The sequence below is a fragment of the Coenobita brevimanus genome, chromosome 8, assembly GCF_032717465.1.
Source record: "Coenobita brevimanus isolate Jiangsu-jjx chromosome 8, ASM3271746v2, whole genome shotgun sequence".
Taxonomy (NCBI): Eukaryota; Metazoa; Arthropoda; class Malacostraca; order Decapoda; family Coenobitidae; genus Coenobita; species Coenobita brevimanus.
In genome coordinates this window covers 10,703,096-10,727,615 of record NC_136961.1, presented here as the reverse complement: position 1 = coordinate 10,727,615, position 24,520 = coordinate 10,703,096, and the positions used below count along the sequence as shown (strand labels likewise).

The 24,520-nt window shown below is 39.6% G+C and overlaps 1 non-coding gene across 1 annotated transcript; it reads right to left on the bottom strand.

Moving 5' to 3' along the window:
* Positions 1 to 23,622: 23,622 nt before the first annotated feature.
* On the bottom strand, positions 23,623 to 23,741 carry LOC145408805 (5S ribosomal RNA). The gene has a single exon (XR_013898970.1). It is a non-coding gene; the product is annotated as a 5S ribosomal RNA (ribosomal RNA).
* Between the last annotated feature and the right edge of the window lie 779 nt (positions 23,742 to 24,520).

The following is a 24,520-nucleotide window of genomic DNA, read 5'->3' as shown; positions in this document are numbered from 1 at the left end:
TGGTCACCCTTATGACGGTCCTTATATACACTTCACGGAGCACTGTCTTCCCCAATCTTGAGTCATTAATATTAATGATGTACCTATCAACACTCTGCCACGTGTCATCTTACTGATATTAGTGATGCTTTACTGATAACTTTCCCTTGACAACAGTTAATGATGCTTTTTCTCTTGACCCATATTTATCACTCCAGCCCCACAAAAGTCCGGCCTGCATCAAAGGTGTCGCGAACCCCTGCATGTTTACTGTCCCCTTCTATTTCCATTCCTTACTTCCTCTACTGCAGCTTCTGTTGTTTCCTACCGACTCTAAGTCTTCTATGTAGCCTGTCATGCTTCCTGTGATTGGTTTAATCTCCTTATAATGCCCTTTTTTTATGTAAGGAAGAAGGAACCAAAGGTCAGGAGCCTGCAAACTGTTCCTTCAAAGGAAAAACAAAAACAATACAACAGAGAGCCAAATTCAAGATCCGTTCATTTTGAGATGCCTGGACACATTGCGTTTGAAAGACTGGAAATCATAAGCAGTAGGAAAAACAGAGCGAGGCGGTTCCAGAGTCAACTTGTTGCATAAATGAAGGGCTGGGAGTAACGGTTAACTCATGCATTAGAGAGTTGGACAGAAAAAGGATGAGAGTTTGTTGCTAGACGGGTGCTACGCGCCCGTCGAAGAGGTGGAGGGATGCAAGCAGACAGTTGAGAGGAGCAGTGACCATTGAAGTAGCGATGGAAAAGAGATAAAGATGCAACAGTGCTGCGAAGTGACAGAAGTTGAAGGGAGCCAACACGAGGAGGAAAGTTAATGAAAAGAAAAGCCTTGTTGAGAAGAGCTGTATGTGAGGAGCCTCCCCACACATGAGAGTTGTACTCTACACAGGGGCGAATAAAACCCGTGTATGAAGTCAATAACTGCGCAGGGGTAAAGAAGGTACGGAGTTGGCTTAGCACATCTAATCTCTTGGACGCAGATTTTACAAGGGATGTAATATGACCTTTCCAAGATAAATCCCGAAAGAATGAAACCCCAAGTAGTTTAAGGATGATGCAGGATTGAGCTGGATATTATTAAACATTAGTTGGTACTCCTGTGGAAGATTTTATTGGGTTGAAAGGTGTAAGAACTGGGTCTTTGGTGCATTAAAAACAACAAGATGACTTTTACCCCAATCAGAGATACGAACCAAGTCAGACATTAGGTGTGCCATAGCCTCATCCCATGTTTGTTGAAGTAACTGCTGAGATGGATGTTGCGGGAACCAAATGGAAAAGTTAAGGTGGAATCATCAGCGTATGAATGGTTAGGGTTAGATGTAGTCATAAGAAAAAGTATCGTTATCTGCAGGGATGTTCGATGCAAAACGAACATTAGCTGGGCTATGTGGACTGGTCCTTGCTGTTCGCCCGTCCCCAATCTAGTGTTGCCATATCACAATCCCATTATAAGAGTTGGAATAAGGAGCAAGAATGAGCCATATGGTGGGGAAATAATTATATAGAACGTGTTTCCGTTTCCCTGTGCACCCTGCTGAGGATCAATAATGAAACTCGCCACGTTTATTATTTTCCTACTGTTCAATCCTTATTATCTATAGAATATGTCACGGGGTTTTTTAAGATTATACAATACTGAAGGATGATTTCCAATTATACTGAAGAGCAGGGACAATGAACTGTCTTGCTAAAATCAAGCAATGATTACTTTATGCTGGCTTGCTTCGCTCGATTCTCTAAGAACGAGAATTTATAACCTTTCTCAACAGTACACAGCAGAGACTAATTCCTCACAATTGCTGTTTATTGGTACTGTTAGCCTCTGGAGAAAGTGACTTCACCCCTGACAATAAATAACTAATACTATTAATGATATCAGGTTCTTGCTGATGCGTTAACTCCTAGAAGGCACAACGGATTTTAAGCTTAATACAACAAGACTGGCCCAAGTACCAGTTATGAATAGCAATGCGTTTATGCAAGCTAGGAGCTATAACTAGAATAAGCTTAATTATGGAGAAATGAAATACGAGTTTACATTACATTAAGCTCAAAGAAAAAGAACTTAAATTTATTGATTACAAAGGAATAAATTTAGCGTTACATTTCAAAGTGAATTCAAATAAAGAGATCGCACTCACTCACTCAAAAGCTAAATTCTTTAAATCTTGGAAAACAACATGCGGCGCAGCCGGGCGGCATGTGAGGGAATAGCACCTTAACTAAACTCTTAAGTCTAGGAAAACGAAAAGAAAATGCTGGTCAAAGAGTGGACTAAGCGGTGACTGGGTGTCGTTACTGAGGAAGAACACTGCACTCGCTGTCTCTTGCCAATTACAGCTATGTGGGAATACGGCAACGGTGGGAACTAGGTGTCGTTGAGGAAGGACACTGCCACACACAACCTACTTCCGTGGCGCTCAAATCTTGACTGACTGACTCGTGGGAAAGAGGCAAGTACTGTGGCCGCCTTACCAACGGCTAGAATAAGCGAAACACGCCCAAAACAAATCGCTCAGCGGAAGCGCTAATGTCTTGCACAAAGACGATCATTTATGACACATTGGGAAATTGTCTGAAAACCACTCCCGACCGAGAGAGCGGTTAACTGAACGATAAACTGGGATTCCACTAGAGTTCGCGGTTTCCCACAAAAGCCAATGTCACTAGCCTACTCGTGACAGAATACAACAAATAAATCATTTTGAAGGGTATTAAATCTATTGGCATCGAATGTTTTTTTTTTTTTTTTTTTTTTTTTTGTGATAGTCTAGCAGGGGTGAACGAGTTCATTTGTTTGCTTTAGATGGGTGGTTAAATGCTTCAGATGGATGCTTCAGACGTATAGAGGCTGTTTTGGAAGCAGGGGGTGGGTATACAAAATATTAAAGCAATGAGACTGAATATATTATTTTCCTTCTACTCAACATTTTGTATATGTAGAAAGCAATACATATCATTATTACGCTGAAATATACTAACTTGGCTTGTACTGGCTGAAGTACTATAATACGTCTGGAATGGGTGCACATACTCATTGCCCGTCCGCATGTGTGTTGCCGACTTCAGACCATTCGGTTACTTTTTTATTTAATTAATTCGGTGCCGGATAATAAACGTATTTTCTCTATACACAGGGGCCAAACGATCTAATTACCTTTTATTACCTCTAGCACAAATTCTAATATCTGTGTCTCACATAACCGTCATGGACGGGTTTCAGGTACAAACTTTCCTATCCCGTCATTCCACAACACTTCGTCGTTGTGTCATAGGGCATAGCTCTGAAGGGTATGGATAGTTGTTCTTATGACTGTACAGCTTAGAAGGTCATTGGTGAATAAAAAGAAAGTTGGTGATAGGACAGAACCCTGAGGAACTCCACTGTTGATAGATCTAGGAGAAGAACGGTGGCAGGCTACAACAGCAGTTACAGAACGACCAGAAAGGAAGCTATAGATGAAGGCTCAGATAGGATAGAAACCGTAAGAGGACAGTTTTGAAAATATTTATGCCAGACTCGATCGAAAGCCTTTGAGATGTCACGTGCAATGGCAAAGCTTCCTCCAAAGTCCCGAAAGGAGAATGACCAGGAGTCTTAAAGGTAGGTGAGAAAATCGCCAGTGGAGTGTCACTGACGGAACCCATACTGACGATCAGAAAAAAAGTTTGTGATAGGAAATATGCTTTAAAATTTTTCCGTTAAGAATAGACTCGAAAACTTTTGAGACACAGGATGTTAAAGCAATTGGACGATAGTTAAAGGGTTGGAAATGGCCACCTTTCTTTGGGCTAAATGAGAGCAAACTTCCAGCATGAAGGAATTGTACATGTTGACAGACAAAGGAGAAAGAGTTTACCTAGGCGGGTGTAAGCACAGGAGCACAGTTCTTAAGGACAACAGGAGGGACCCCGTTAGGCCCATATGCCTTGTTAGTACTGAGGCCAGTGATGGCAGAAATTACATCAGTTGAAGAATTTTTAATGTCAGCCATGAGGAAGTCAGAGGGGGGAAGTGATCGAGGAACAGCACCTATTTACTGTATATTTTTGTATGCCATCTTAAGTAACCTGTGACACTCTCTTTGTGTAGAAGTTGTCTCGTCTTATTTTTTCACTCCCCTTCATTTCCCTCTGCTTCGTCTTGATGCAGTTTAGGCCCTTCACCGTGAATGTTGGGTGTATAAGATATGTTTGGAGCACAGGAACCCTTCCGTTTTCTTTACGTTCGTCATAAACTACCGCTCCACACGTGTGGGCTTCGGCATGGTCGCGATCTGTAACATCAAGTATTGACTCAACAAAAGTAATGGTTAATTAAAAAAAAAAAAGAAAAAAAGAAAAAAGGAAAGGGTAAGGGTGGGTAATGCCCTGAGGTGCACTTGGTTCCTATCTCCGTAATTTAACCCTCTGAGTCTGTTACAAAATACTCACCCAATATAGTAGAATACATGACCACTTGCCTATCTCTGTTTTGAAAGTTACTGTCCCTAGGTAGTACTTATGTACTCATATTACTTGACAACGCACAAAAGTTGGATGAACACCTGAGTCAAGTGACACTAGTTGCCCACACCTGGACTTGAATCCTGTCGCTATCAGGCCATCAGCTTTGTAACAAACAATGGCAACTACTCGGCCACCGCAGCGGTAATAGCTGATCATCACACCTTCCCTAACTTCCCTCACTATCACCTCATTACTATCACTGACCCTCAGTGAATCACACGACTTATGCAACCAACACTGTCATTATCACTTGCAACAGCAAGCATGTGGTTTTCTAAGATAAGAAGCGATAAACTTTCTTCATACTCGACTAATGGACTTACCTGCAAAAGACCATTCGTTGTTCTGTGGCTTGTGTTGTACGTTCAGGTACGGTTAATGACAGGCATACCGTAGGTAATCATGTTCCCCATACAAGTCACATTGTCAGAACAATGGCCATTAGGCAGCTAAGCAGAATTTAAAAACCTTTTATATTGTGACAACAAAATCTGATAATTTCTCTCCCTTATGACACATAACTGGTAAATGTTCATCGTCTCTTCACAGATTTATCCGAAAACAAAACCACTTTGACAACTGTGTACTGTACACCCCGCACAAGACATAAGAAAAAGAACAGTGTTCATTTTGCTCCTCTGCCACTCACTGGCCAGAATATGGACTTCACCCACCCACCCACACACACACACACACACACACACACACACACACACACACACAGAAGACCCGAGATTGAGCTTGTTCAGGCCGAACTGCTACGCACTGTTATGGAACACCCCGAAGGGTTCGAAATTCAGCGGTATAATGATAGGCGGTCTGTCCCCTTGTGCCTACGCCCCACTCCAGCCTTGATGAGGCATGATAGTGTGTCGGCGCTCCTCAGGAGTAGCCAGAGTCAACCTCTTGACTCCCTCAGGTCAGCATACTAGACTAACGACCTGCGTATTTTCAGCCACTGGCGGTGGTGAAAAAATAAACCGAACATTATTATTATTATTATTATTATTATTATTATTAAACACACACACACACACACACACACACACACACACACACACACACACACACACACACACACACACAAAATCAATCAATCAAATTCAGTAATGATTTTCTTATATCGTAGGCTTTATATATCATACTTTTTTTTTTTTTTAATGCGAGGAAGAAGGAACCAAATGCCAGAAGCCCGCAAAATGTTCCTTGCAAGAAAAAGTAAAAACAATACAAAAGAGGGCCAAATTCAAGAATCGTTCATTTCGAGATGCGTGGACACACTGCGTTTGAAAGACGGGAGATCATAAGAAGTAGTAAATACAGACAAAGGAAGACAGTTCCATAGTTGGCGTGTTGCAGAAATGAAGGACTGGGAGTAACGGTTAACTTTTGCATTAGAAAGTTGTACAGTAGTATTATATTCTAGTCAGTCCTTAACTAATGTAAGCGAATTATCAGATGTCACTAGTCACTGTGTATATATTGATCTTTATAGCCAATAAGATTATGAGCTCAGTACTTCACTACCAGTCTTTCATGGATTGTATTATTAGACCTAAGATCGCGAATGCGAAGGCAAGCCCCCAGATGTCTAACTGTGGGAGTATATCTAAGAACGGCTTTGTCTGTCTGTCTCTCGCTAATGATTTTCAGACGGGAGCTGCATCACTACCAGAGACTTCAGCAGATTTAACAAAGTCACCACACCACACTACCCAATAAACTATGCGACCCTCCAGCACTACAGGTACATGACACCAAATTACCCTTCTATACCACACCAGACCACATCACACCAAGGACATCAACCAAAGAGTTCTGAAGCTCCTGCATCTCCTACTTTTGTATTTGTTGACATCAGTATTGAACCACATGGGATATTAAGGATATTTAATGTTTCTAATTCTTTTGTTGATTTTGTTATGTAAGGTAGAAAGTGGTTTAACCATTGTCTGTCGTCCCAGATGTTTTTATACAGACGACTCTACTGTAAATTAAGGGCCTGCCTGCTATTTCATGTACTTGGTTTGATAATACAGCCGTAAGCCTTAAACATAAGTCTTTCAGCTAGCCTATACATTACCAAGTAATCGAAACAGGGATTATACTTGGATAATACTTATACCATTTTAAGGCTATGGACTTTCAGAATGAGCAAATAGAATGAATAATTAAATGTAATATCCATGATCGGATGATATGATCATTATATTTTCATACAATAAATTGCATTTGAAAATGTTTAACCTTTCCGAGTCGCAGAGTCAACTCGTCATATAAGAAAAATAATCTCAGGCAGTAACCAAAATAAAACTAAGAATTTTTCAAGTCTATGGACTTGAAACAGAAGGTAAAGCAGCACAGCATCTGAAAGAAATTATACCCACGTATTAAAATTATGCACATCATAAAAAACAAGAAATCGCTCTCGGCAGTCAGATTGAGATGCCGACTTTTAAGCAACATCACTTATGAAAGAAATGATGCTCAAATATTAAAACAATGTTCATTCTGCAGATATAACATTTTCGGTTCATTCTGGATGCTCTTTCAAACTGAAGCTTCTGAAGTTTCACAACGAATACTATTTGTGTGTGTGTGTGTGTGTGTGTGTGTGTGTGTGTGTGTGTGTGTGTGTGTGTGTGTGTGTGTGTGTGTGTAAGTATAATTTCTTCTTGAACAATACGCGGCTCTGTGGAGACAATGCCCTCCATCAGCTCGACTGAAATCAATATCCAAAAGCTGATATTGTTTCTCAGTCTTACAAACTGTCGTTTTACGTGATGATGTGATGGCTTTTAGTAGTATAATTTGTCACCACTTTTATTAGTACCAAACTCCCATGATCATTTTTATAAGGCAGTGGTGTCATAGAACTAAATAGGTAGTAATTCATGTGGAGGTAATTAGAATACAACACCCTACTTTAGTATCACCATAATCCCCTAAGAGCTAAGCCAAAGAATTGGATGCATTGTAATTTTCATTAAATAAACAACCAGCGGTCAGCATGTTGGTCTTTCATTCCCACTACATTTAACATGATTAAGGAACTCATTTCTCTCCCGAACACATCGCATAATGGGAACTGGAGTGTGTCAGATCTGAGAATACGAATCTCTATCTATCTATCTATTGCCAGACGCCTCAATCCCGTTCGGGGTGGCCACAAACAAATCGCCTCCACGTCGCCCTGTCTCCCCCCATTTCACTACCCCGCTCCCAACTCACACCCCCCTCTCTCATATACCTCTCCACCCCATCCCTCCATCTCATCCTCGACCTCCCCCTCCCTCTTCCCCCCTCCACCTCATTCACATACACTCTCTTCGTCAGTCTTTCACCCTCCATCCTCTCCACATGGCCAAACCACCTCAGTGTGTTCCTCATAACGCTTCCTATCACAGAATACGAATGCTGTGAAAAAATACTCTCCTCTCATCTCATAACTTCTTAAATCGTACAACTTCAGTAGGATATGGATGTGATAGAAAGTCTTGGGAGAAATACAGTGAGGTGGTTTGGTCATATGAAGAGAATGGAGAATGGAGATTGAAGGACTAATGAGAGATATGTATGTGAGTGAGGTGGAGGGGGGAAGAGGGAGGACGACATGGAGGGATGGAGTGGGGTAAAAGCTGGGGGAAGGTTAACGGAATGGTAGGGGACACGGCGACATGGAGGCGATTTGTTTGTGTCCACCTCTTACGAGATTAGGGAGGCTGGCTATAGATAAATAGATCCATCCTAAAGAACCAACATAAACAGTGTGGCTTATATGTCATAAGAATTACAGTAATAAATGTTTTTTCATGCCATGAAGCGTGTTCCTCAAGCTGTGTACTAGTATCTGCCAAGAACAAACTATGATTTAAAAAAGAAAGGTTGAAATTATCTGAGTTTACTAGTATCCCAATATCTGTTATACACACACACACATTATATATATATATATATATATATATATATATATATATATATATATATATATATATATATATATATATATCATCAGCCGTTTGAGTATCCACTGGAGGACCTGCCTATCCCGACTGAAGTCGGGACGATACAGCCAGTGTATCTCTACCAAGTAGCTTAGGCTGTCTGGCAGAGATTGTATGTAGGGTATGAAGTGCTTGTAAGTGTAGTGTTGGAGTGGCTTTGGATGTGTGTGTAGTCTGTGAACCAAGTGTAATCGGCCCGCGGAAGCCGACTGGGTGCAAGCATACTTAATAGTAAGTGACACTGGATCAAACCACAGCACCCCTTGTGTCCGCCAATGCAATACTTGGCCGGGTGAACACTCTCAAAGTTTATTACCCTGGCGGGGCTTGAACCTTGGCTCACCTGTGTACGAAACGCACACTCTACCACTGTTCCACAGAGGCTCCATATATATATATATATATATATATATATATATATATATATATATATATATATATATATATATATATATATATATATATATATGTATCGATAACGTGGTCGTAGGTGCTTGTAGGGGAGATAGGGAAGTCGATTGTGGATCGTCAAGTACAGCCAGAATAAAGTCGTGAGACATAATGTCAGCGAGGTGTACAGCACTCTTAGGTTATGGAGTGTTATTGCACAGTTATATGAATAGTGAGTTACAGCGTAACGAAGCGTGACGGCCAAGTCTCCTAATGACCCATGTGTCGGGCCTTTACTCTAGCTCCTCTCTCCCCTTTCTGATCTGAAGGGATTCTCTCCCACATTATATACAGCTCGGAGAGGATGTGTATGTGTAATGCAATGTCTGGTAGATTTCCATTGACGTGGACTAACCATCTAGGGCTGGTTATTCCACGTGTTTGAATACGTCATGAAATTCTTGTCGTCTGGAGTAAGAGATTTTTTGGTCTGGGACAACAAGATTGTGGATAGACATTATGTAAATTGACATTCCTAGTGAGAAGCTGTGTATGTTTCCAGCAGACACTACATCCTGTACACTGGATTTATGAGATAATGTAATACCAGTGCCTATATAATGCCTGCATATCGCTCGGTCACGCCCACTGTCGTACCGACGACAGTAAATGTTGTCATAACATATTAATGCATACTATATACACATTATAATCAACTTGTAACCTAATTAAGTGAAATACATAATACTGTAAAAGTAACATAACTACAAATATTGTATCATAATAGCAGTTACATCGTCTTAATGCTGTTGTAGTTACATGATTTTAATGCAACTGTTACACAAGTGTGATTGTAGCATAACATTGTGTAACTGCACCTATTACATAATTGTGTTTGCCATAAAACTGTAGTTGCATCACGTTCATGCAACTGTTACATAACTGTGTTGGCAATAGAATTGTAGTTACATCTTGTTAATGGAACTGTCACATATGGTAATTATGTTGGCCATAAAATTATAGTTACATCTTGTTAATGCAACTGTTACATAATTGTGTTAGCCATAGAATTGTAGTTACATCTTGTTAATGCAACTGTTACATAATTGCAGGACTCACAAGTGTGGTCATTGTAGCTGTATAACTGATGCATCTGTATATAACTAATACAATAATAGCAATGCAGTCATATCATGAATCATCCATATTTGATGTAGTTGTTCATTTGAGACACCATAGGTGTATTGACTTGGGTATTTGAGACACCATAGGTATGTTAGCTTAGTTATGTGAGACACCATAGGTGTATTTGCTTAATTATGTGAGACACCATAGGTGTATTAGCTTAATTATGTGAGACACCATAGGTGTATTAGCTTAGTTATGTTGCACAGTTTATATTTAAATTAAAATGATAATATGTCCCCCCTGGGGGTAGGGGTTTTTTTCAAGAATACTCCCCCAGTATCCCTGCTTGTCGTAAACGGCGACTAAAAGGGTTGGCGGAGGGTTAGTGCCCCTCCCCGGAAAACGACTAACTAAAAAAACAAACATTATGCCTCGGACAAGGACTGACCAAACGATGACGACCAAGGACCGGACAAAGGACGTGGTAATTGAAACTTGGAATGTAAGGGGAGCGAATGATGAGGTGAAAGAGAGAGAGATTGTCCAGGTGCTTGAGGGTGCGAAAGTAGATGTATGTGGAATAACTGAAACAAAATGGAGAGGAGAAAGTGTGAGAGAATGGGAGTATGGATGGGGTATATGTGCAGGAGTAGGTGAGAATGAGAGGGCAAAGGAAGGAGTATGTATAGCTGTGAGTAAAAGATGGAAGAGGAGCATAAGACAGTATGGATCAGTTGGGTCAAGGATTGTGTGGGTAAAGTTGAAAGTTGGAATACAAATGTGGGCGATTGTGTGTGTGTATGCGCCAACGCAAGATCGTGCTAGAAGATTGAGAGAAGAATTCTGGACAAATGTAGAAGTGTGCATGGAAAAGTTTGGAAGGAATGAGAGAGTGTTTTTGATTGGTGATATGAATGGTAAAGTTGGGAATGTGAAGGTGGATGGAATAGTTGGTGAATGGGGTGTGCCTGCTGAGATAGATGAGAATGGGAGTGCGTTAGTGGACATTTGTGTTGGGAGGGGGTTGGTGATAGCCAATACCCTCTTCAGGCATAAAATGATCCACAGGTATACATGGCGAGTGATGAGAAGGGTGGGTGGTGAACTGAATGAAAGGAAGGCAATGATTGATTATGTGTGTGTGGATGAAAGGATGCGAAGATGTGTAATGGATGCAAGAGTTTATAGAGGTTGGGGGAGTGGACATTCTGACCACTACTTGGTGATGGCCAGAATTAGAATTCAAGTAAGATGGAGGAATAGAAGAAGGGAAAGACGAGAGGAAGGAGTAGCTGTAAGGAGAGTGGAAAGGTTACAAGAGGATGAGAAAATGGCAGAGAGTAAGAGTGAAGTGGAGGAACGATTGGGCAAATATGAATTGGAGCAGATGGGAGACATGTAAGGTGTGTGTAGGATATTTACAGAAGAAATATGTGCAGCATGTGATGTGGTGTGTGGAAGGAAGAGAAGACGGAGGGGAATGCAAGGAACAGCGTGGTGGACTGAAGAAGTGAGACAGGCTGTGGCACAAAAGAAGAAAGCATACAATGAATGGATGAGAAATAGGGGCGTGGAAGAAGTTGAGAGGCGGAAGAAAGAGTTATATGTAGAAAGAAAGAGAGAGGTGAAAAGATTAGTAAGAGAGAGTAAGAAGAGAGTGGATGAGGAATTTGGAAGGAATTTGAGTGTAAAGTGGAGGGACTGTAAGAAAAAGTTCTGGAGAGAGGGTGAGGTTCTTGCTCGTGGTATTGCTAGCAGTTCTTATCGAGTTTGAGACGCAGGAATTTCAACATAAGGTATTTAACAGACTGAAGGAGCTTTCTATATACTTTTTTTAACATATATTGGCAGATTTACGGGTATTTTGTGCATATACTGGAGCATATTTTTTTGGATTCCTTATTAAAAATGTCTTCTCTATCACGTTACGACCTGCAGACACCAAACATGTCTTTCCCTTTTTCCTCTTAATTTTTCCTATCATTCACCTTTATTGATTCCTCATTCCACATTCATCTGTCATTCTGTCCCTCCCTCTATTTTTTGTTTTCTTTTCCTCTCCACGCCTGTGCTTCTTCCTTCTCCTCTACCATTTCATTTTTCCCTTCTTTTCTCCACCCTTTTCTTTTATCCTTCCTACGTCCACCTTCCCCCCCCCCTCTGATCTACTTATTCATTTTTATCTGTCCTCCTTTTCCAGTTTCCTCTCCTCTTCATTTCATTTTTCTCCCTTCCTTTTTCTTCTTTTCTCTCCGTCTGTTATGAGACACTTTGCTGATTCTGTTTGCAAATTGGTTATGTGTAGTGTCTCTAATAGTTTTTATTGCTTCCCCTCCAGTGAGAGAGAAAGGGAGGCAGAGAGGGCTATTATGAAAGAAACTGGAAATCATTATATCCTCCCCATCTCTCTCCCCATCCAATCTCTCACTCTCATCTTTCACCTCGTTATTGGGAGGAGTCTGTGGTGTATTTGTCGGCAACTCAGTTCGCGAGTGGATGAACCTGAATTCCTTATCAGGTCTGTCAGGTTGGTGGAATCCGTTTGTTTCCTCTCTTTATCTTATTCACCCGGCAGTATAATTGGGAACCTGGAAGCAGTGAGGCTGGTATCTGGGGGCAGACTGAGACTTGACAAAAATTGGTTGTCATCTTTAACGTACCACCTACAGTCGATAGGCAGTGATGTTATCCCTTTTGTCTTCTTTCATCTTTTATGTACATATTCATGTTCCATGCCTTTTTGTACATAAAAAAGGTTTGTCAGGCCAAAACTCCTGTATCTTGACTACTCGTATACACACAGCTTCAATATGTGGATACAATGGGGTTGGTGAAGACTGTATCTAACACGTGCATTATGAAAACTTTATCTTAATGTAAATACAACCTCCTGGAGACAAAAAAGAATAACACAAAGAAGAGGTCTTTGGATACAAGGAGCTTTAATCCCTCCCAAATTCCTCTAACGAAAGCACCACAAAACAAATGGAAGAATTATACCTAAGGTGGTGTTTACTGAGGAAATACAACAATTTTGGCCAGATTTGGACATAAAGATAATCAGGTACGAGTCGTGAGGTAACATGTGCATGTACACATACCAGTAACAACGTATTTTTATTAACACACATCGACTTTGCAAGGGTCATTAGAGCAGACAATCATTTCTTTTTGTTAAGACTCATCCCTTCCCTATAATACGACACGCAACAACCATATTTACAGCCAGGTCCTCAGTTGCATTGCTGCGTGAACAGAGACGAAAACTAAGGACGTGAGAGAGACAGGTAGGGAGAGAGGTAGGGAGAAAGTGAGGAAGGAACGCAGCCGAGTTGGAAGCAGGAAAATGGAGGGAGGGGGGGAAGGAGCATGAAGAAAGGTTATTGAGATGTTGAACACTGTTAAATCAAGACGCAAAACAAAACAATATAAATCCGTTGTAAATTCCTAATGAAAAGAAAATGTTCTTGAAGAGAACTTTTTCTTGTGTTGTTCATGAAGGAATGAGGTGCTGGTGAGGCTTGCATACATTCGGTAGGACTGTGTGAACTGACAGGAAGTCCCACATATATGACAAAATACTTCTACTATAAACGTCGCAAATATTACTACTCGCAGCATCTAATGGGATGTTTTTCTACTCAATCTTCATACAAGACAACATGGTGAAATGAGTGTTGATTTCAATGGATAGGTCTGACCCACATTTTCTTTCAAGTAAGCCGTTTTGGCAATACACGAGTATTTTTCTTTTTCCAGGTTGATCGCGCTTACTTTATTTAACCCTAACGTAACCTTATCTAAGCAATCCAAGCTTTAAAAACTCTAACCCAACCTAACAATTCAACCCTGACCCTAATCCAGTATATTCTGGTCAATCTAAACCTGATCAACCTAACGTAAGTTAACCTGAGCTCCTTGCTCAACCTACTCTACCTTATCTAACCTAAACCCAACTTTCCTGGAAAAGGAAGAGTACCAAATATGACTACAGTTATTGTATGTGCTACCGGTCCTGCACTGAACAATAGTGCGCTGCATTCTAACCTAAGATCTTAAACTTTTCCTAACTCAGGTGGTATCCAAGCAAATTCAGACTGGAGGATCGACTTACTCCTGCCTCATCACTGTACCTCATCAGTTTCATGGAAACATATCTTGGTATGCAAAGTTGTGGGAGGAGTCCAGTTATGTTAATAAAAAATAGCCTATTATAATTATGGATTTGCCTTGATGTTATTGGCAGTCAGGAAAGATTTATTGCCAAATATCCAGTATTCAACAGATAATTGTTCATGTTTTATGAAGATGAGAGGAAGCATGGAGGGCACAATAGACTAAATGAAATAATTTGTATGGCATTCTGACTTGTAGCGAATGCAGAAGAGAAGGTGTAAATCTGATAAAAAAATAAAAAAAAATCTTCTTGTACAACTCACTACCAGTGTCAGTTCAGAGGCTATTCCGTAAAGGAGAGAGAGAGAGAGAGAGAGAGAGAGAGAGAGAGAGACGCACACTCGGTTAAAGAGACATAAACTGATAATGAGGGAAGCAAAAATGTACAGTATGTAGCTGTGTTTGAAAGTGACCAGGGTGGTGGAGTTACAAACTTCATTATGGAGGCCCCTCCCACACGACGCTTGGAACCCAATCTCCTCTCTCTTTCTCTCTCTCTCTCTGCTGCATTGTCTCCCACCCCTTACTCACTCCACAGATCATTTGTTTTTCATCGATTTTCCCATTAGCTCATTTTTACCTTTTAACCCTAATGGCTGGTATGGATGGCGTTCTTGCTTTCCTTTTCTCACATTTAACATTCTTAACTCATACAATGCAATAACTCGTTTTTCATTTTAACGTCTTCTCTCCGTTGACGTAACTTTTTCATTTATTCTTGCTACCATCAGACCATCCAATTCAGTTTAGGGGAGGCGTTCAGAACTGGAGGGGTAGATAAAGCCTCCATTTACCCCTTCACTAATAGAGGAACTTAACTATAATAGGTTTACTTGGTGGCAGCCCGAAAAATATTGCACAACTACGTCACCGAAGTCAAGGGATATGACATCAATTGACGGTAATATTCAACTTAAGTAAATTTTTTTCATATATATCTTCTTAACTGAAAAATTCGCATAGAGAAGACTAGTCATATACAGCAATTTTCCTAAAGCAAAACGGGTTAATCTCTTTCAACCAACTCTTTATATGCTTTTTTTTTTTTTCATCTTTACGTGAAATACGTACACACACACACACACACACACACACACACACACACACGCACACGCACACACACACACACACACACACACACACACACACACACACACACACATCAATCTATCTATTTATCTAACTAGGCATAAGGACGCAGTATCTGAACCATGGAAAATCATGAATGAAATACGTCTGGGTGGTCTTATCACCACTGCGCTTCAATGTGTATGTTCATAAGCTCATTGAAAATAGGATGTGCACCTGGTAATAAGATGTGTAATTACCTACGCAGACGATATCGTCGTTCTAGCCTCTGAAACAGGCCTACAACTGCTACTGAATATATTAGTGAATGAAACCAAGCATACAGATAATGAGATTAATACCACCAAGTCGCTATGCATGTATTTTAAAAGTGAAAATGACATGTCCTTGGAGCGATGTATGACTATGACCAAAAACTCGTTATTGATAAGGACTATAAGTAATTAGGTTTTGTTATGGACAATCATCTTCACAAATGTAAGGATACAATTACGTATAGAAATAAACTTTATAACTAATTTAAGTGTATTTTTAGCAAATATTTAAGTGTTGATATTAGAGTTTCTAGGTAATTGTTTGAAAGTTATTTTCTTAGTAGCCTATATATGGCTCAGAATCATGGTTTTGTAATACAAAGTGCCACATTTCCCTCAAACAGTTTGCAGTTGGATATCACAAGGCAGTAAAGAAAATACTGAAATGAAAGTACTGGGAAATTAACCATAAAGCATGTAGAATGGCAGACCTTATGACATTTAACTATTTAATTTATTGGCATAAGATATGATTTGCATATAAATTTCTTATGAAACTTTGTGTAATGTTTCATAGAAGTTTGCCGAACACATGTCGTGAATTGTTTCCGATAAGAGAAGTAAGGAACATATTAACATTATATGATGCTGAGTGATTAAGTAATAATGATTTTGATGCTATTAAATTTAGAATTATGTTTGTTCAAAACCAGGAACGTATTATTAGGTAGTATCAAAGTAATAAGGAACAGCATGTACTTACTTTTCTTTTCGTATAGTTGTATATATATATATATGTGTTGTATGATAAGCATGTAAATATTACATATGTTTGTGCACCACTGAGGGTGTATAAATTTACGTACTGTATATGTAAAAAGTTGTCTGTTCAGCTTTTTATGAACTACAAAATTGTCTGCCTGTCTGTCTGTCTATCTATTTATCTACCTATGGTACCTACCTATCTACCTACCTACCTACCTACCTATTTATCTATCTCTATCTATCCATCAATAGTTATATATATATAAATATATATATATATATATATATATATATATATATATATATATATATATATATATATATTGTTACATAGCCTATGATTTCATCATCCTTTGTGTAATTTTAACGCACAGTATGCTGCATGTTTGATCACGAGCGTGTTCTGCCCCAGTCCCCCCCTTCTACCGTTATAGTAGAGTAAGTCGTTCTTTCTGTTGTTCAGACCGGGATTGTCAACTCTCTGTCCCCATGGCTTCATTTGCGCGTCCTTCTTACAAGTTGTATCAAGCTCTGCCGGCCTCTATATAATGAGCTCAGTCTCTACATTAATTGCCACTTAGATCTACTCCTCATTTTGTTCACGTCTCTGTCCTCCCCTGTACAGTTATTATTGTGAGAGCTCAGAAAGTCTCCAACCATCTAGCAGCTGTGTAATTTGAGTATAAGTGTTGTTGCATTTTTTCTTGTACTGTGTAGTATAAGGTTAATTCTTAGGCCTAGTAAGGTTTTTGTAATTTATATAAAGGTTCTTATTCTTAGCCATCATTAATAATACTTTGTATCTGTAATAATTTACCCTGCATTAACTGAGCATTACCCAGTGTATTTTCATTTTATCAGGGCTGACTTAGATAAATTTACTCTTGCTAATTTCGTGTTAATAGAGGCTATTGCAGTTAACCATATATTTAACCCGTTTTTTGCCATTTCATTATCCTTATGAGTCCTGAATGTTTTCTTGTTAGTTTGAGCATTAAACTTTAACTTGTAATTTTACCTCTTTTGTTTTGAACCTGGAACTTTACGGGACAGTAGTGATTTTTAGTATTCTCACTTAAAGTGTACATTATCTTTCTCTGTTCCGTAACATAAATTTGGCGACCTCTCATCAGGATATTAACATAAGGATATTGCTTGATATTTTGTGACTGTTACTTATTCATGATGTCTACTATTACTACACTTGATGAAGCCAAAGATTTTTTGTCAAATGTGCAAACAGTGTGTGATGTAGAAAACAGAACAAAGAATGAACTTAAGCTTGTTGCTCAACAATTGGGAATTGCTGTTCGCTCTCATCATTCTAAAGATCAAATTGTTGACATGAATAATGAAAGCTTGTTTAATGTAACTCCTCCAAATGAGCGAACGCAGATTGAATTTGCTAAGTTACAGCTAGCCCTGCAGGAGGCTCAGGCTGAGGCGGAGTCTCGTGTTAAGGAGGCTGAATTTCAAGCAAATGCTAAGGAGGCTGAATCTCAAGCTCGGATTCAGGAGGCACAGATACAGGCACAAGTTGAACTTGCCAGGATTCAGGCAGACCATGAGTATCGCATGAAACAATGTGGAACTGGATCATCTAGCTCTGATGATTTTGATGTGGCTAAAAATGTTAAACTTGTCCCTCCTTTTAATGAATCTGATTTAACAAAGTATTTTCAGTTGTTTGAGAGGGTAGCTACAGATTTTAATTGGCCCAAAAAGTATTGGCCAGTACTCCTTCAAACTGTTCTCACCGGTAAAGCTCAAGTAACTTATGCATCTTTGCCTCAGGATCAATCTGATAATTATGATGTAGTTAAGAGCTTGATTCTTAAGGCCTATGAGCTTGTTTCTGAAGCTTATAGAGTAAAATTTAGGACAACTTACAAGCAAGATAAGCAATCCCATGTTGAGTATGCAAAAATCAAAGAAGATCTGTTAGAGCAGTGGTTAAATTCTAAGAATGTGGATTCTGATTTTGGTAAATTTAAGCAGATGATTTTGCTGGAGGACTTCAAAAGGTGTATTAGTAAAGATGTAAGCCTATATCTTGATGAGAAAAGAATAGATAATTTGTCTGATGCTGCAGTTTTAGCTGATGAATATGTTCTCATTCACAAGAGATATTCTAAAGAAAAAGGGAAAGCTGAGAGTAAGTACGTTGCCTCTACTCAGAGTACAGGTAACAGGAAAGAGAATAAAGATGATGTTTCTCAGGAAGTAAATACCAGCTTCACCTCTAGATTTCAGAAAAGTAAATGTATTTATTGTAGTAAGCTTGGTCATACTTCGGAGAAATGTTTCAGGAGACAGCGTGATGTAAACAAAAAGGAGTCTTTAAATATTCAGTCAATTGGTCTAGTGTCCACTCCTTAGAGTTCCCAGATTTCTTTAACAGAGTTAACTGAACCTGCTTTGAGGGGTAACTTAAATTCTCATGATGGAGCTCCTCTTTTGAGCAGTAACGTGGGTGACACTCTCTAGAGTTCATGTGCTAATTTCCTGTCTGATGGTTTTGTCAGTCCTCTGGACAGTAATGACAGGAAATCAGTTAAAATATATCGTGATATAGGTGCTTGCCAATCCCTTATGCTGACCAGTGTTCTAGGCTCTAATGTTAATTCCTCTAATGAAACTGTAATCTTACAAGGTGTAGGGAATAATTACTTCTCTGTCCCTCTGTGCAGAGTGAATTTAGAGTCTGGTTTTGTTAATGGTTCCGTTATGGTTGGGTTGGTTGAGACACTCCCAATGTCAGGTGTAACTTTCTTACTTGGAAATGATATTGGTGGAAGTCAAGTGTGTCCAGCTCCTCAGTTGTCTAGTGAGCCAGTGGCTGCATCCCAGGATTGTGATGTCCCTGATGTGTTCCTTGCATGTGCTGTCACTAGGGCTAAGTCTAAAGTTACTGGTGATTTAGAGGATAATGATGATGATGATGTTATCCTAGCTGACACTTTTCTTGCTAATTTGGACCACTCACCAGATGAGGCAGTACCCTGTAATGTTGATAATTTGTCTCGTCAAGAGTTGGTTGAGTTGCAGGTTGCTGACCCTGAGTTGAAAGGTCTAGCTAACTCTGCTTGCAGTGAGGAAGAGTCAGCTGGTGCTTCTACTTGTTATTATATAAAGTCAGGAGTACTTATGAGGAAGTGGAGACCCCCAACAGCATCAGTCGACTGTGAATGGGAGGTTGTACATCAAGTTGTCATCCCTCGTGTTTGTAGGCAGGATATCATTAGAGTGGCTCATGATTCCAGTTTGGCAGGACACCTTGGAGTGAGGAAGACTGTGGCACGCATTTTGAAACACTTCTACGGGCTAGGTATCTTCAGGGATGTTTCCTGGTATTGTAAGTCTTGTCACACCTGTCAAGTTGTGGGGAAGTGTAATCAGACCGAAAAGATTGCACCTCTAGTTCCCATTCCTCCTTTTGAGGCGCTATTCACCCGTGTGTTGGTGGATATTGTGGGCCCTCTTCCTAAGACTTCTTCAGGATTTTCTTATGTGATGACCCTGATTGATATGGCTACTCGTTATCCTGATGCCATTCCACTTAGACATATCTCAGCAAAGAACGTGGTTAAGGAAATGCTAGGGTTCTTCACAAAGTTTGGTCTGCCCAAGGAGGTACAGTCAGACTGGGGAAGTAATTTCATGTCGAATGTTTTCAAGCAGTCTCTGAAAGAGTTGGGCATCACCCAGATCACGTCTTCAGCTTACCATCCCCAGAGCCAAGGAGCGTTGGAGAGATATCATCAAACACTCAAATCGATGCTCAAGAAATACTGTTTGGAACATCAGAAACACTGGGATAAAGGTCTTCCATTCGTTGTATTTGACGCAAGAGAATCTCCAAATGAATCACTGGGCTTCTCACATTTGAACTACTGTTTGGCTATGAAGTAAGAGGACCCCTTAAGTTACTCAAGGAATGCTGGCTGTCGGAGGAAGATGATGTCAACCTGCTGGAGTATGTGATGAGGTTCAAAGAACGGCTCTCCACTGCTTTACAACTGGCGAGAGAGAATTTAGGAGCTGCTCAGGAGAAGATGAAGACTTGGTATGATAAGAAGTCCAGGTTACGCCACTTTCAGCCAGGAGATCAGGTTTTGATTCTGCTACCGGTTCATGGGCAACCTCTTCAAGCCAAGTTTAGTGGTCCTTATTTCGTGGAAAAGAAACTCAGTGATGTCAACTATGTCATCGCCACACCAGATCGTAGAAAGAACAAGCAACTTTGTCACATCAACATGCTAAAGTTATATCACAGGCGGGACGAAAATAATCCAGTCTGCACTGTAGCTGTTCCACCCGAGTCTGCAAGTGAAGCTCTCCCATGCAGCATGAGCCTGAGTGATAGTTTGGGGAAGAATCCTGATATCATGAATGATCTCCAGACTAAGCTTTCTCACCTACCTCCCGAGGAAAGGCAGGAGTTTTCGGCATTACTGCAGGAGTACCCGGAAGTGTTCCGTGCTACTCCAGGAAGAACCACTGTGTTGATGCATGATGTCGATGTTGGAGACGCAAAGCCAATTAAATTGCCTCCTTACCGTGTGAACCCAGTGAAAGTTCCTCTCATCCAGAAGGAGCTTGGCTACCTGTTGGACCACAAGATGATTGAGCCCTGTCAGAGCGAGTGGAGTTCTCTTGTTACTCTAGTCCCTAAGCCAGGTGGGTCACAGCGGCTTTGCATTGACAACAGACGTGTTAATCAGATAACCAAAACAGACACTTACCCTCTCCCTCGTGTGGAAGATTGCATAGACAAGATCGGAAAGGCTAGGTACATAAGTAAGTTTGATTTGTTAAAGGGATACTGACAAGTACCTATGACTGAATGTGCCAGGGAGATTTCATGTTTTGTAACACTAGGAAAGACTTTTGCATGTTCTGTAATGCCATATGGTATGAAGAATGCACCAGCCACATTTCAGAAGCTCATGAATGTTGTAACAGAGGGTTTGGCAGGGTGTGTTGTTTATATTGATGATGTATTAATCTTCAGTGACAACTGGAAAGATCACCTATGCCATGTCAGTAAATTTCTTGAGCGTTTGGTTCAGGCTAATCTTGTAGCTAATTTATCAAAGTGTGGGTTTGGTCAAGCTAAAGTTCAGTATCTTGGGTACGTAATTGATGATGGACATGTTGCACCACCAGGAGCTAAGGTTCAGGTTATAAGTGATCTTCCCAGACCTAAAAGTAGGAAAGAGTCACAAAGATTTTTGGGAATGGTAGGTTATTACCGGAGATTTGTTCTTAACTTTTCAATTCTTGTATCACCACTTACAGACCTACTGAAAAAGGGAGTTAAATTTGTCTGGACCGATAACTGTGAATCCTCTTTCAGCAAACTTAAAGCTATCCTATTAAGTTAGCCAGTGCTCGCTACTCCAAATTTTGCTAAGCCTTTTAAGATGTCTGTTGACGCAAGTGATACAGGAGCTGGGGCTGTTTTGCTGCAAGAGAATCATCAGGGTATTGAACACCCTGTATCTTATTACAGTAAGAAGTTCACTCCACCTCAAAAGAACTACTCAACTATTGAGAAAGAGCTTTTGGCCTTGATTTTGGGTTTACAGCATTTTTCATTTTATTTATGTTCTGGTTTTGACCCCATAGTCATTTATACCGATCATAACCCAATGAAATTCCTTAGTAAGTTTAAAGACAAAAATCAGAGATTGACAAGATGGAGTCTACTTCTTCAGGAGTATTCATTAGACATACAACATGTCAAGGGGAAAGAAAATGTTATTGCAGATTGCTTATCTAGACTTTAGACAAATTGTTTTAGAGTAATAAGAAATTTCCTTTGTAAATTTCTTTTTCATTGTGGGGATGTGTTACATAGCCTATGATTTCATCATCCTTTGTGTAATTTTAACGCACAGTATGCTGCATGTTTGATCACGAGCGTGTTCTGCCTCAGTCCCCCCCTTCTACCGTTATAGTAGAGTAAGTCGTTCTTTCAGTTGTTCAGAGCGGGATTGTGAACTTTCTGTCCCCATGGCTTCATTTGCGCGTCCTTCTTACAAGTTGTATCAAGCTCTGCCGGCCCCTATATAATGAGCTCAGTCTCTGCATTAATTGCCACTTAGATCTGCTCCTCATTTTGTTCACATCTCTGTCCTCCCCTGTACAGTTATTATTGTGAGAGCTCAGAAAGTCTCCAACCATCTAGCAGCTGTGTAATTTGAGTATAAGTGTTGCTGCATTTTTTCTTGTACTGTGTAGTATAAGGTTAATTCTTAGGCCTAGTAAGGTTTTTGTAATTTATATAAAGGTTCTTATTGTTAGCCATCATTAATAATACTTTGTATCTGTAATAATTTATCCTGCATTAACTGAGGATTACCCAGTGTATTTTCATTTTATCAGGGCTGACTTAGATAAATTTACTCTTGCTAATTTCGTGTTAATTGAGGCTATTGCAGTTAACCATATATTTAACCTGTTTTTTGCCATTACATTATCCTTATGAGTCCTGAATGTTTTGTTGTTAGTTTGAGCATTAAACTTTAACTTGTAATTTTACCTAACTGTTTTGTTTTGAACCTGGAACTTTACGGGACAGTAGTGATTTTTAGTATTCTCACTTAAAGTGTACATTATCTTTCTCTGTCCAGTAACAATATATATATATATATATATATATATATATATATATATATATATATATATATATATATATCATCATCAGCCGCGTGACTATCCACTGTAGGACCGGCCTATCCCGATCGAAGTAGGGACGATACAGCCAATATGTCTCTACCAAGTGGCTTAGGCTGTCTGGTAGAGATTGTATGTAGGATGAAAAGTGCTTGTAAGTGTAACTGTAGTGTTGGAGTGGCTTTGAATGTGTGTGTGTTCTGTGAACCAAGTGTAATCGGCCCGCGCAAGCCGACTGGGTGCAAGCATACTTTACAGTAAGCGACACTGGTTCAACCATAGCATCCCTTGTGTCCGCCAATGCAGTACGTGGCCGGGTGAACACTCCCAAATTTTATTACCCTGGCAGGGCGCGAACCCTGGTTCACCAGTGTACGAAACGCACACTCTACCACTGTACCACAGAGGCTCCTATATATATATATATATATATATATATATATATATATCGTTATATAGTAATATATACTGTATATATATATATATATATATATATATATATATAGAGTAAAGTTTTCATTCATTCATTGCCAGACGCCATGTATCCCAAACGGGGTGGCCAACGGCTTAGAGTTAATTGTTTTACAGGGAGGGACACTAATCCTCCACCAACCCCACTTGACACGTAGGGATGCCAACAGCATCTGGTGTTCCCAGGCGGTCACCCATCCAAGTACTAACCAGAACCAACGTTGCTTAACTTCGCTGATCGGACGGGAAGCGGTGTACTCAACGTGGTATGGCCGTTGGCATGAAAAAGTCAAATATACATATTTACACTGTCTGGACCACCTGCTTCTCATTACCCCTTATTGAGTCTAATTGTCCTAGGTGAGTCAAATGAGTAAAGTTATATATATATATATATATATATATATATATATATATATATATATATATATATATATATATATATATATATATATATATAGTAAAGTTATATAGTTATATATATTGTTATATATATATTGTTACGGAACAGCGAAAGATAATGTACACTTTAAGTGAGAATACTAAAAATCACTACTGTCCCGTAAAGTTCCAGGTTCAAAACAAAAGAGTTAGGTAAAATTACAAGTTAAAGTTTAATGCTCAAACTAACAACAAAACATTCAGGACTCATTAGGATAATGTAATGGCAAAAAACAGGTTAAATATATGATTAACTGCAATAGCCTCTATTAACACGAAATTAGCAAGAGTAAATTTATCTAAGTCAGCCCTGGTAAAATGAAAATACACTGGGTAATGCTCAGTTAATGCAAGATAAATTATTACAGATACAAACTATTATGAACAATGGCTAACAATAAGAACCTTACATGAATTACAAAAACCTCACTAGGCCTACAAATTAATAACTTATGCTATACAGTACAAGAACAAAATGCAATAACACTTATACTCAAATTACACAGCTGCTAGATGGTTGGAGGCTTCCTGAGCACTCACAATAATAACAACTGTACAGGGGAGGACAGAGATGTGAGCAAAATGAGGAGTAGATCTAAGTGGCAATAATGTAGAGAC